This window comes from Miscanthus floridulus, chromosome 13, assembly GCF_019320115.1.
Source record: "Miscanthus floridulus cultivar M001 chromosome 13, ASM1932011v1, whole genome shotgun sequence".
Classification (NCBI taxonomy): domain Eukaryota; kingdom Viridiplantae; phylum Streptophyta; class Magnoliopsida; order Poales; family Poaceae; genus Miscanthus; species Miscanthus floridulus.
Window position 1 is genome coordinate 20,591,115 of NC_089592.1, and position 12,112 is coordinate 20,603,226.

Genomic DNA, 12,112 nt, shown 5'->3' on the forward strand with positions numbered 1-12,112 from the left:
CATTGCACAAGAGGCATGACATTGAGTCATGTGATCAAGGTGAAGAAGATCAAGACAAGGCTTAGCTTGATGGACCGGTTGCAAGCATGAAGGGCAAGTTGGAGGCTTTGGAGCGATGGACTGCATGGCGGTGAAGCTTGAGCAAGACTTGACACCGACGGATGGAGGCAACGGTGAAGAGCAAGTGAAGTCAAGATCGATGAACCAATATGGTCACTGATGATATGGAGTGGATCATATCATTTGTGATTGGTTGGTGCATGTGTTGCATCGACATCGAAGGAGATGGAAATGGAATGCGCAAGGCAAAGGTATAACCTAGGGCATTTCATTTCACCGGTCATAGGCGTGTAGAGAAGTTGATGACCGGGTTTAGGATAGATGGCTTTACTATTAAGAGGAGCAAACTTGTTTGCATATCGGTCATCTAGTGCCACTTGAGTGATCTAACCTTGTATATGTGTTAGGATCGAGTGGCGTTGAGAAAAGAGTGCTAATCCTTTAGAAAAATATTTATGAAAAGCTAACACATGTGCACAAGGTGGTGATCACTTGGTGGTGTTGGCACATTTACAAAGGAGAAGAAGTTGGAGTTGAAACGGATCAACTCGGCAAAGAAACAGAGGCAAGAAGTGGTCACTGGAGGTGACCGGACGTAGGCCTTGGGAGGACCTACGCGTCCAGTCATTTTTATCCGTGGCATGCTGGCTGGCCGAAGGCAAGGAGTTGGGACTGGATGCTGACCCTGGTTTCATCGGTGTGTCCGGTCACCTTTTGAAGGGCGATGTGTTGGCACGAACGGACACGTAGTGGCTGAGTTCGGTCGGCCATGATGTTTGATGACGTAGTGGCGTGGGCGTGGCAGTGACGCGTGGTAGGCGAAGAAGGACCGGACGTAGGTGCTGAGTCCGGTTAGGTTGGACCTGACGCATTCGGTCGTCGTTTGGCCCTCTCTGGACCTCTCTAGAAACGATCGGACGCTAATAGCAGTGCGTCCGATCATCGGTTCGGTGGCGAGCGCGTGCATGGGATCTAAAGCAGTGTGGGTGCGTCTGGTCAGTGCCTGGTGCGTTCGGTCGTTTCTTGACCATTGAGGAGGTGTCAGTGACTGTTGAGATCGGGCGGCTCTGGTTTGTAACACCCTTGGTGTTACGTCCTAACAAACTACTAAATCATGTCATGAGCATCATGTTTATGTAATAATGCATGTGATAGAAAGTGTTGATAAATTTCTTGTAGCCTAAAATGACCAATAAAAATGTTAAATGGAAATTTATTCGATAGCTCATGGTATGTCAAGTAGGGTGGAAAACCAATTTTTATTGAGCAAAGGTATTATAGAACATGTGTGTGACACCTAAATATGGTTTGAAGGACAAACTTTATAGATGACAATGCAACTCTTGCTGTAGAAAAATAAAATGACAAGCTAGTATTTCTAATGGCTTGGAAATGGAACTTGAAGTCAAATTTAGCTCAAGACTTGGAAGAAATTTTAAGTTTGAAAATAGTGTGATAATGCCATGTTGGTGAATTAATTCTAGAAAATCTAGCTAAAGGTCAATGCTGTGTTTTTGCTCCTTATGGTAGATTGATGTCCGCTCGTTAGCATGGTCGAGGTAGTTTAGCTTCAACTGTGTTAGGTTAGTTTTTAGATGTGCTTTAAAATTTGTGCACATCGTATGCCTGGCTCATGCGCACGGTCACCTCGCGCGGCCGCACGGCGTCGCATGGCTGGCCGCATTTCATGTGCAGCGGTGCCGAGCCTGGTTGGCCTGTCTGGCCATGGGTTGGCCATGGCCAGCCCCAGTGGGCTGCTATCATTGCCCTGCAGCTACTGGCCGTCGTGCTGCTGCCCCACCTCGCTGTCACGCTACTGCCCCCACTGCACCATGTTGGAGGGCTAGCATTGCGCTACATCGAAGCAGCCGTTGCGCGGTCATGTGGCATGGCGCCATCACGATGCTGTTGTCGGGTGCCCTCGCTGTCACCGCGGGCATGTGGCATCTTGACCGTTGATCTACGCGTGGGGTCGAGCCAAGGTCGGGGCTGTTGTTTCCATGGCTACATGGCAGTCGCCTTGCCCTAAGATTCACCTACCGTGAGTCTATGTCACCGCTCGTCGCATCTGGGTCAACTGACCCTAGCTTTAGGGTGACGGTGAGGCCTCCCTGCTTCGCCCTGTCTTGCTAGCCGACGTCGGTGAGCCCCGCTCGAGTTTTGTCGCTCCATTCAAGAGCGTCGCGCTAAGCCCTATGAACCGCCACCTATGCGCATGTGTTCATGCTACCACCATCGATTGGAGCCACCCCATCTTAATCCGCTCACCCTCGCTCGGGTGCCCTCTCCACGACATGACCACGGCTTGAGCTCTGCCTTTCCGCCTCCAATTCGCCTAGCTCAGGGCTTCATAGTTCGATTCCCCGCACCAGTAAGTGGCATAAGAAGGCAACTAGGCACCCCATCTTCCCCATGCCCGGCAAGTGCTACCGATCGCCAATTTAGCGTTTCACTCATTGCTAGTCAAAACACCGCCATGCTGAGAGGTTTAGGGGTAAGGCTTGTAGGGTTAATAGCAGTGCAATTGCTCATAACCCCGAACTCGCTTTGACTCCCTCCATCTGGTGCTCGCGCTACTTTGGCCAGGGTGCTCAACGATGGTGGGGTGATGCGTTGATGTCCATCACGGAGCACCACCGCCCCACTCGGTCGCATGTGGCTAGCTCTGCTCGAGCTACCACTAACTGGACCATCACCTCGGATGAGCTCGCTGTAAGCTCCTTATGCTCACCCGCTTACTTGTTAGTCTTCTAGCCGCTCTAGCTCATCGGAACAGTCACGCCACCGCTGTGGATAGCCGCTCGTTGCCGCAGCTCATGCCAGTGCGTCTCTGAGCCCCTAACCGCCACCCATCCTTACGCGTTTAGTCGTAGATGGTGGTCGGCCCCTTACTTCCGTCGTAGCGAACCTAGTTTGCCCGGCGTAACCACCTCATGCTGTTGGCCGCTGCGCCGGCATGCGCACGGGTTCCAGGGATCTTCCCGTGGTAAAGGTGAAAAACATCCGAGGGTTTGGTTGCAAGATTACTGACGGTAGGAATAGTGTGCATAGTGCCACGTAATAAATTGATAGATTAAGGTCTTTTCTACAAAATAGCCAGTGCGCGCGAGGGATCCCGCATTAGGCCGCTTGCTAGGCTGGCTTGCTGCGCGCGCCCACGTCCCGCGTTGGGCCAAGCTAGGCTGCTGGGCCGAATGCTTGCCACCGGCCCTTTTTGTTTTCTAAAGTATTTTTCTAATTTAGTTTCTAAGGCAAACTTGTAAATGCAATATAAATTTGTGTAGTTTGCCAAAAATTATAAAACTAATTTTGTTAGGTTTCTAAAATCATGATCTATATACTAGTATATTTTATTCACATAGTTTTATAATATTTTCAAGAGTGATCTAATTAATTTGAGATGCTTAATATTGTTAAGACATAAACTTGAAGGAATTTTTATGATAAATTGGTGATAGTGTTGGCTCTGAAACTTTCATAGTAAATTCCTAACATTATTAGGTGCTCAATGTAATTTTTGTAGCTCCATAATAATTAGTTTGCTAAGGTAGCTAAATGAGCCCTTGTTTGAAAATATATATTTAATCAATAAAATACCAAAATACCTTGGGATTTTAGAACTAAAACATTTTTCTGGAGACAAAGCCTTACTTGATGACGTAGATAAGTAGATTAGTATGTTAGTCATTAAAGCTAGGCTAGCTCGTTAGCTTGCATAGCGTAATCGTATTTTAGAGTTGTAGTTGCCGTTGATTATTTACGTCTCTGCGTTGTATCCACGTATATCATAATAGGAACAACGATGGATCATGGAGTTGACCAAAGTAGCAGAAAAGATGGTGCCTTGATGATCGTGTTACTATGATGTAATGCTAACTTTTGGTTATATCTTACCTAGGCAAGCCCCGATGCATAACCCCTATTATTCTGCATTTTAATTTATGCTTGTGCATTAAGTTTTAAGGAGTTGGATGAAAACCACTTGCATATATATATATATATATATATATATATATATATATATATATCCTTATCCTATGAGTCCTACTAGTATGTCAGAATCATGTAGATGGCTATGCTATAGGATTCCGTTGAAGTCGAGTGATTACCTGTCACTCGCGAGAGATAGGAAAAATATTATTGTTGTTATTAAATTACTATCACGTGGAATATATATGGATGATAATTGGAGATCGGGCAGAAAGGAACTTTGGATCTAGACTTGGTTAGGCATTCGAGCGAGGCTTGGATTGCATTTGTTCCGCCTGTGTGGATTGAGGACCGTCCATTGCTGTGGATGGTAGTCAGGTCACAGACTTATTATTCTGAGCACATACTTACTTATGGGAGCGGGAAGGCTCGTTACGCTCTTGTTGTGGGTTTCGACTCTTTTCGGACCGACTGATTGGAGGCGGGGAAAGGTGGAGGTCTAAGCACCATACTGAGACTGGGTCTCAAGTGTGGGAGATTAGAGTCTAAGTTTGGACGGGGACCTGGACCCCTTGACAGGAGTGGAACGGGTTGGTCTTATTTGTTGCTGGTAGGGATGAAAACGGTATGAATATTTTCCGACCATATTCGAAACCAAATCCGTTTAGAGGGGTTGAGATTTGTTCGTATCTGAGTCCGGATATCCAACATCCAATACCGTATCCGTATCCAAATACTCAAATCGCATATTTATGATGTCGATATCCAATCATATTCTATCCGACATAGTTGACACTATCCGTATTCGAATCCGAATCCAGACAGAAATATGAAAACAAATGTAATATCGGTGATATCCGTCCATATCTGATCCATTTTCATCCCTAGTTGCTGTGGTACAAGTGAGGCGTGTGTTTCTAGGTATCCAGCTGTGATACATTGATTCACGAATTGCCGTTTCTATAAGACGGTACAATTTGGCTATGGTCTAGCACCGTAGTAAGAACTGGAACTTGAAAGGTGATAAAATGGTTCTGATTGCTTACCACCTGCTTGAAAGTAGCATAGGTGCTTACATAGAATGGATAGTTAATGAACTAAGGATGACTGTTAATAAAATTTAATAAAAGGACGCACGTTTAGTAATGCTTCCGCAGATGCAATAACCCACAAGCCAAATAAGCCTCGCATATCCTTAGAGTCTTTTATTTTCCTCCTATCAAGTAAGTCTTGCTGAGTACAATCGAGTACTCAGGGTTTTATTCCCCCTATTGCAGGTGACCGAGGAATGATTGATGACTTTTGTGTGTGGAAACCTCCTGGTGGGCTCAGTGAGGATTTCCTTATGTTGCTGACGTAGAGTTATTCAAAATTTTCACAAAATGTTTTTGCAAAGGAAAAGAGTTACAACCTGTTATCATTCCATGTATATAAATGTTCCTAATGTTAGCGCTTAAACTTGTCGTTATATACATTTCTGCTGAAAACTCTAATAACATTGTAATAAACTCGGAGTACGGCTTAAGACTTTCCTCTGGGATGGTGTGGAGTGTTTCGTCTGAAAGATATGTTCGGAGTTGCACCATGTTTACCATTGGGGCAGGCTGGTCAGCCTCAAGGAAGTCGATTTGATAGGGGTCGTTGATGCAGCTACACTCTACGTGGTCGGCAAAAAGATGGTGCATGACATCTTGATAGATCAGACCCGCACCCACTAGCCCAAAAGAATAGGGCTTTGGCATGCTCTCCATCGGGGCGGGGAGTGGTCAAAGTTGAGTGATAAGCCCTTCTAAAGTTACCATGATCACCAGATCGGAATCTGGCCACCTTGAATGAAGTGGCCGAGTAGGTCGCTCGGTTGTAGCGGCTTGGTGATCTTGGAGTACGGGAAATTCATCGCTCGCTCTGGATTGATCTAAGACCAAACCCACGAGGAGCTGACATTCTGCTAAGCGATCTATGACTCGATCGATGGATGCGATCAGATCATCATTGCTGATGGATCTCCTAACTCGGTGGTGGGGCATCAGGGATCGAAGATGTTGTTGTAAGTGTTAGCGCGATCGACGCAGGGTGATCCTGCACCGCTTCCATGATCTCCCCATTGCCGTCGGGGCCGATGATCCATGTCATGGATCCGACCGTGAAGATCTGGCCTGGCTCAAGAAAGGCCATGGAGGCCATGGAGCTTGGGAAAATGACCATCTGGTTGGCCATGGAATCAGCACGCACACCCCTTACCTGGCGCGCCACTATCGACGAAATCTAGTCGGCAGTCTACCGAGGAGTATATCCACGGTAGTAGATGATTGGTGGAGGTGCACGTAATAGGAACCGGATGGTGACACAAGGCGCAAAGACAGCAATTTAGACAGGTTCGGGCCGTCTGATCGACGTAATACCCTACGTCCTGTGTCTTTGTTGGATTGTATTGAATATGAGATGAATTTGAGGGGTCCCTACCCACCTTATATAGTCTGGGGGATAGGGTTACAAGTCGGTTTAGGCCTAAATCTATTTGGTTATATGGTAAGTATTTACAAGGAATGCGATATGTATCATATCCGAAAAGATTTTCCTTGATCGCTAAGATGTCTTCTGATTGCCTTGCGGTGCACGCCGACCAGAACTGGGCATCGTAGGCCTTGATCTTATGGGATAGACCTCCCCTGATGGTGTAGCCCATGTCCATTGCCATGGGTACCTGGGGTTATACCCCCACAGAGCCCTCTAACTCATTCTTGCTTGATAGTGTTCATCCAATTGAGTGAGTGAGCGATTCTAGTGCGATTGCATCGAGTGGCACTAGGTGATCATGTTGCAAGCCGGTGATGCTTGTTACTCTTGGAGGTTGCCACGTCCTAGATGGCTTAGTGGCTTGTGACTCCGTTGAAGCACGTGAGAAGATTGTGTGGTGCTCTAGAGGAGGATTTGTGAGGGGAATTATGCTCACCCCGCGGGGACGTGCGGGGACGGGTGATGCCAATTAGCTACCAAAAATCCAAGTGAGCGGTCGACATAACTGGGACTAGCGTGTTAGCAAGCACGTGAACCTCAGGATAAAATCACCGTGTCATCCTTATCTTCCCGTTGGTTTGCATCCCCTTTACACAAGCTTGTATTTACATTTCATATATTGTGCTTGTGTAGTTGCTCTAGTAATTAGTTAGCTTGTGTGGCTTGCTAGTTATCTTCTCGCTTGTGTAGCATAAAAGTAGCCCCCTTGCGTAACTAATTTGGTTTTAGTAACCTTGTTAGTTACTTTGCTTAGTTTGTGTAGCTAAGTGATTTGCGCTCTCTAATTTAGTTTGTGTAGCCTTGTTATTGAGCATTGCTAGTGAGCTTAGGAGCTTTGTGTTTTTGCTTACTAGATTGTGTAGGAGCTTTTCCGGTTGCTTAAAGTACTAGTTGCATAGGTTTGTGTGACCTTGCAAGCTAGAATTGTTAGGTGAGCTCTAATTAGCTCGACACTTTTATTGCCTATTTACGATCTTTGTAAGGTGCTTAAAATTTAGATAGAGGGGTATAGTCTTGGCTAGACCGATAGTTTTAATTCCGTATTTACCTCGGTTAGCCGACGCGATTAATTTTAGAAAGAACTATTCACCCCTCTAGTCTGTCATCTCAACCCTTAAAATGTACATATATATAGACATGCTTAGAAGAAAAACAATGATCGGTTAATTTACATTAGAAAATAACATTAACATATAGGCATGGCTAAATAATTAATTATTCAAATGATTAAAATATTCCCCTCAAAATAACATTATATATGACTAGGTATGACATTCACTAATGAATAAATTAACATATAGGTATGACTAATTAATTAACCTATTTTAGTAAACAAATTCACCATCTAGATCTTTTAGTAAACAAATTAACATATAGATCTTTAGATCTAGATCTGTTCTCCATTGATATATGGTGGTGCCAGGATCCATAAATTATGAAATTGATGATATATAATGGAAGGAACATATGAAGAAGCTACCTAATACAATAAATTTAGGACACAAACTTTAGTTAATATGGTATTAAAAATTCTAAACACCATGCATTCTCTCTCCATGTACAAACCATCAAAATCTAGATCTAATTAGGCCACAAATTATAGAGGATTCATCCAAAATGAAATAGGATAGGCATTAACTTACCTTCTTAAGTAGCTTCCTTCAAAAAATGAAGATCAAAATCTTCCCCTTTGTATTTTGTAATTTTTGGACCTCCAAGGACGCCAATAATGGAGTGCTACTCACGCTGAACAATATTGCTTTTGGAAGAGTGCTACTCGTGCTGAACAATGTTGTTTGTGGAAGAATGAAGGGGATATTTATAGAAATATTTGACTGACGGAAGCTTAACTGAACTGCCAGCGTATCCCGGCCCTCTATATTGGCGGTTTTCCTAAGGCTACCACCAGATTGATTCAATTTTACATTAGCAATTGACTTAAACACTGCTAGTGTAAAAATGGATGTTTTTACTAGCGGTAGCCTTAGGAAAACCGCCAGTAGAAATGTATCTTCACTAGCGGTACGGTTCAGAGCTAGGGTCCATACTTTGGTTTCTATTGGCATCTATTTTTATGAACTGTCAATGGAAAAAAAATTCTTGGCATCGACAAAAACTATTTCTGTACCAGTGGAAGCACCTAAACTTTCTAGCTAGTAAACCTATAATGGGAGGCTGACCTCACAATTCACCTGAATCTAGTGGGTGACTACCCACTGGCCACGGACCTCGTGGGTGGCCAAAGCAACCTTTTAGGCTTTTACTACTTCAGTAGTTCAGTGGAGTGCCTATTATATTGTAGGCCTGCTGCTGCATGTACAAGAATGCTGAAGGTAGGCTCCATAATAGATTCCAGCAGCAACAGGGGATTATATTAGAGCCACCACTACTATAGAACAGACTTTAGAACGATGTCCCAATTTAACATTAGCCTCGGCATTTTTTTGCCTCCGGGACTAAAGGACCGGTTGATAATACCAGCCGGGACTAAAGCTTTTAGTCCCGGTTTGGGTAATGCCCCGGGAATAAATATTAATCTTTAGTCCTGGTTTGGCCCCCTAACCGGGACTAATTATCCTGGCCAATACATCAGCTCATTTCTTCCTCCCCGAACCCGAGCCATTCCATTCAAACTCACTGCCTCTGTTCTTCAGCTTGCTGTTGTTCTTGCTCTCTCCCCCTCCATTGGTGTTGCTCTTCGATTTTGAAGGTAATAAACTTAATCCTCTTATGTTTTATCAGCAGCTTATCTCATTTTGCGATGCAGATGCATATGTAACTTTATATGTTGGACTTTATTATGATTTTATATGTCATTTTTAGCTCAAAATCACATGATGATTTGCATATATGTTTGGATAAACAAAAGTTAAATTAGTTCATCAAAATCACGCCTCGCTCGTCCTCGCTGGAGCACGCGCCATCCTCGTCCCCGGTGGCTTACGTGATCTTAGAATTAATTTTTCCATGAAATGAAAAACTTAGAAAATAGTTAGAAAATTGTAGAAAATCCGTACTAGTTGAACTTGCGGACCGTGTTCAGCTCGGCGAGCATGTTCTCTGCCGAGCGGTAACGGACGTCAAGGAGGAGCTTTGATTCTACGAGGGAGAGCGGCAACGGTCGTGGAAGACCGTGTTCCCTTTCTCGTAGAATCGGAGCTCTTCCTTGGCCAAGTACGGTGCCGTCCGGTAGAGAAATGCTCGCCGAGATGATCACGTAAGCAAGGTCAACTAGTACGAATGGTTATTTATTAAAACATGTTTTTGAGCTATAATTTGATGGATATTTGATAACTTCAGACCTACAAATGTCATCTATAAATGTTACTATCCTCGGCAACCTAAACGCCCGCGAGCTCGCCGATATCGAGCAGGTCACTTAGAATTATTTTTTTCCATGAAATGAAATACTTAGAAATCATGCCTTTTATTTTTTAGAATTAAATTTTCCATGAAATGAAAAACTTAGAAAATAGTTAGAAAATTATAGAAAATCCGTACTAGTTGAACTTGCGGACCGTGTTCATCTCGGCGAGCATGTTCTCTGCCGAGTGGTAACGGACGTCAAGGAGGAGCTTTGATTCTACGAGGGAGAGTGGCAACGGTCGTGGAAGACCGTGTTGCCTTCCTCGTAGAATCGGAGCTCTTCCTTGGCCAAGTACGGTGCCGTCCGGTGGAGAAATGCTCGCCAAGATGATCACGTAAGCAAGGTCAACTAGTACGGATGGTTATTTATTGAAACATGTTTTTGAGCTATGTGATTTCTATGTTATTTTTAGCTCAAAATCACTATGATGATTTACAATAGTAAAATCACTTGATAGTTTGGTATTTTACTATTATACATAGTACATATTTCATGGTTTAGTTAGATAAATAAATAATTTTAGTTTCAGTTTAAATATATTATTTTAGAAAATGTGAAATTTACACTAGTTTGCAAAAATAAGTATAGAAAGTAGATGACAACTGGTACCGGATCCTCGGCCTCTCGTTCGGTTGCGAAACGATTGAGGCCAGAACTCCCTCTCATTATCTGCGGCAAGTGTAAGCAGAAGATTGTGATGGAGTACCGAGTCAAGAGACAGGGACCCAACAAGGGTCGTGTTTTCTATAAGTGTCCGGATCGCGATGTGAGTTTCTTACGCATTTGGTTATTATGGCTAATTGACCTGCTTTTCTTGAATATTTTTGACTAAATATTTTTTGGCTTTAATTTCAGTGGGAGGGCAATGGATGCGATGGTTGGTACTGGGAGGAAGATTATGCTACATACGTGCAGAATTCGAGGTGCGCTTGAGGTAGCGGCTGCTGATGATGAGGCAGTGAGCCAGCAGGAGAAGCTTATTGATATTCAACAGAAGAATGATTTGTCTGTTCTAGTTGCGTACGGTCACGAAATAATTATGTTACTGAAGTGCATTGTAGTTTTAGTTTGTTTAGTGATAGTTGGGATTGCTTACATTGTAGCCAGACTTAGTTAATTAATCAACCGTGTGTGTGTCATCTATGTTGTGTAATAAAATACTTAATTATGTTCAAGGTTTTCATAATTTGTCGTGTAATGCAGATTATGTCACGCCATTGGATGTACAATGCCGATCGCCGCTCCCAAGACTTTATTGAGGGCGTGCACTATTTCTTAGGTGTGGCCGAGGCAAATAAGCGGGATGGTTTCATGTGCTGTCCATGTGCCATATGTAAGAATTTAAAGGAATATTCAAGCTCAATGAGTCTTCATTCACATTTGCTTAAGTCAGGTTTCATGTCAAACTATATATGTTGGACTAAGCATGGAGAAAGCGGGGTCATGATGGAAGAAGGTGAAGGAGAAGATTTAGACATTGATGACATTATTGTTCAGTATGGTGCCTTTGATAATACTACAATGGGGAGAGATGAAGAAGAGGTAGCGGCAGAAGATGATCTCGGTGATGCTCTTGGCGATGCCATTCGTGATGCACAACAAGAATGTGAAAGTGAAAAAGAGAAAGTTAAGTTCGAGCGCATGCTTGAGGATCATAGGAAGTTGCTATACCCGACGGTCGAAGAGGGGCAAAAAAAGCTAGGTACAACATTGGAATTGCTATAGTGGAAGGCAAAGAATGGTGTATCCGACAAGGCATTTGGGAATTTATTGAACCTCATAAAGAAGATGCTTCCGAAGCCAAATGAATTGCCCACCACTACGTACGAAGCAAAAAAGGTTGTCTGCCCTTTGGGATTAAAAATCCAGAAGATACATGCATGTCCTAATGACTGCATCCTCTACCATGTCAATGAATACGAGAATTTGGATAAATGCCCGATATGTAAAGCAGCGCGGTATAAGATCAGGCGCGATGATCCTGGTGACGTCGAGGGTGAACAACGTCCTAGAAAGAAAATCCCTACCAAGGTTATGTGGCATGCTCCTATAATACCATGCTTAAAACGTTTGTTCAGAAATAAAGACCATGCAAAGTTGTTGCGGTGGCATAAATAAGACCATAAGGTAGACAATATGCTGAGACACCCAGTTGATGGGTCCCAGTGGAGAGCGATAGACAGGGAATTTCCAGAGTTTGTAAATGAGGCTAGAAACTTAAGGTTCGCCTTAAGTACA